Below are 2,500 nucleotides of genomic sequence, written 5' to 3'. Positions count from 1 at the left end.
TAGAAGAGAAACATAACCAGTTAACATAGAAAAATGTTTAAAACATTTAGTTGTTTGAAAATTATGTTAATCAAATCACCGGTTTTGCTCTCTTGGTTCAGCATGAAACATAGCAAGTATACACTGTAAGGATACACATGACGTTTTAGATAGCAAAATAAAAGTTACACTAGTTGCTAAAATGAAAACACCTATTTAATCTCTGGATAAGTATGGAAATCCTTGAGTTTTAGGGAGAAAAGTATCCTACTACTAGACCCTCAAACATCCTACAGGAACGATTCTTTATCGAAAACCTTCTACCCTCCTCTAACAGTATATTCACGGTGCTTCTACTTCTTCTTCGAGGTGTTCCTCCCTGTAGGTACTTCACCTTTCAAACCCCCTTACTGCCAATTTCCTCTTCAACGCTGAATGACCTAAGTTCGATATTCTGTTCCATTCTATTCAATTTGTTAGTTCAGTGAATTGAATTGAATTGAATTGAATATAGAATTTAGGTCAAAGGCCAAACACTAGGAATTACGAGGTCCTACGGGGATGTTAGTTCATCCTTCTCACGTCAAAGACACCGAGACCCTGAGGGAGGGAATCCTCCATCTCCTTCCCGCCTGAGAAATGTTCTTCTTTTCCTTGAGAGTAGACTTCGGAGGGAATGAAAGGCCGTATTGAACGCTTCATTTACTTCGGGAGATGTTATGACTCATCGGAACTTCTCAACAGATTCTGAAGCTCTGGGTCGTGCCGAAGGGACTTCGTGTATCCAAGGGCTGGAGCTCTCTCTCTCTCTCTCTCTTCTCTCTCTCTCTGTGTGTGTGTGTGTGTGTGGTGTGCGTGTATATGAGTGAGGAACAGGAGGACACAAAGACGTTTTGCTAAGAGCCATGGCGTACTCCCGACTCTTCCTAGTGTCTTCATCACAATTTCGAGGGGCGTAAGAAGTAGAATAACATAAATTGCACTTAAATTACAAACTTCGTAAGCAAAAGCGCCATAAATGAAAATTCAGTCCATTAAAAAACGATCATATACGTAAATGCAAAGTAGTAAAATTAGTTAAATTCATTAAATTGGCAAAATTTAAAAAAATGTAAATGAAAAAAAAAAAAAAAAGTAAGTAAAAGCTGAACCAACTTATACAAATGGAAATGATGGGCAGCAAAAAACAACCCTAGACTGAAAAGTAAGAAAGGAAACAGTAACTGACCAGCAAGAGCTTTGATTAGGGATCGAGGTGACGAGTCGTTTCCTCATCACCGGTTCCAGAATTGCCAGTTGACGGTTGTTGGAGGTTCGTACCAAAACTGGAAATGTTTCTTTCCAACAGAGGTCTTGTAGTATACTTTGGAGTGGTTTCTTGTATTGGAAATTCCACCTCTGTGTCTGAGATTGTACTGCCTGTGCGACAACTTCCTCCGCGATGGGAATATGTGTTTACCTTCAAATTCAATAGCTTGTTGCTGGATCCTGTATAGGTTTCAGATGACATGAGGACAAGTTGTCTATACTTGGAAGCAAAACCGGAGGACATACGAGAGCCCAGACGGTGTTCTTGGTAATTAAATAATGACCCTCTAGTGAGTGGTCTGATGGGAATGAAATGGACCTTCATGGCTCCAGAATTGCTTTGTATAACTTGAAAAAACTTTTATTTCTAAATGAATCATTTAGCAAATACGGAAATTTAACATAAAAATATTGTTGAGGATCTGTATACATAGTTGTTTCATTAGAAAAATGTTGACCTAAAGGGAAGGGAAGCTCTTTCAAACCTGGAAGCAAAGGGAAGCAGTTATCCTCAGAGATTTACGTAAGAAGAGGACCTCATCTCGGAACAGCAACCAGTTAGCCGCTGCCATTAAAGCCCTGTAGAGGGGGAGATAGAAATTAGAATTAGTCCTCAAGTTAAACGAACAAAAACTATAAAAATTCGACCGTAAAAGTTCTTTGCCTAAAACTCGGCTGTTAAAAATATCTTGTCTGAGAACAGGGACGTCTAAAAAAATTTGTAATGTAATGAACATCCATCTGCAACAGATCTTTCTCGGAAATCTTGAAGCCCGAAGAAGATGGCTGTTACCAGAAGAATGATAGTTTGCTGTACAGTGATGAATGACAACATGAAGGTGAACACATTATTATTATCATTCAAATTCTTCTTCCTGTTGTTTGGTCTAATCGTCTTGAAACCCATTATAAGGCTCCCGTAGGGGGGCAGAGTGCCGTCAGTGCACCTCACGCGATGCACTGTAGGTATTACTGAGGCTCTTCGCAGCGTCACTTCGGTCCTTAGCTGTAACCCCTTCCATTCTTTTTACTTTACCTCCATTCATATTCTCTTTCCTCCATTTTGCTGTCCACTCTCTCCATACATTTTTTCTATGGTGCAACTGCTTTCAGGTTTTCCTCCTGTTAAGCCTCTCAAACCTATCTACTCCCAATCTCAGTTTCAACGCTGAATGACCTCATAGGTCCCAGCGCTTGGCCTTTGGCTTTAATT

This window comes from Macrobrachium nipponense, chromosome 34, assembly GCF_015104395.2.
Source record: "Macrobrachium nipponense isolate FS-2020 chromosome 34, ASM1510439v2, whole genome shotgun sequence".
In the NCBI taxonomy this organism is placed as follows: domain Eukaryota; kingdom Metazoa; phylum Arthropoda; class Malacostraca; order Decapoda; family Palaemonidae; genus Macrobrachium; species Macrobrachium nipponense.
This window is presented reverse-complemented; position numbering follows the sequence as displayed.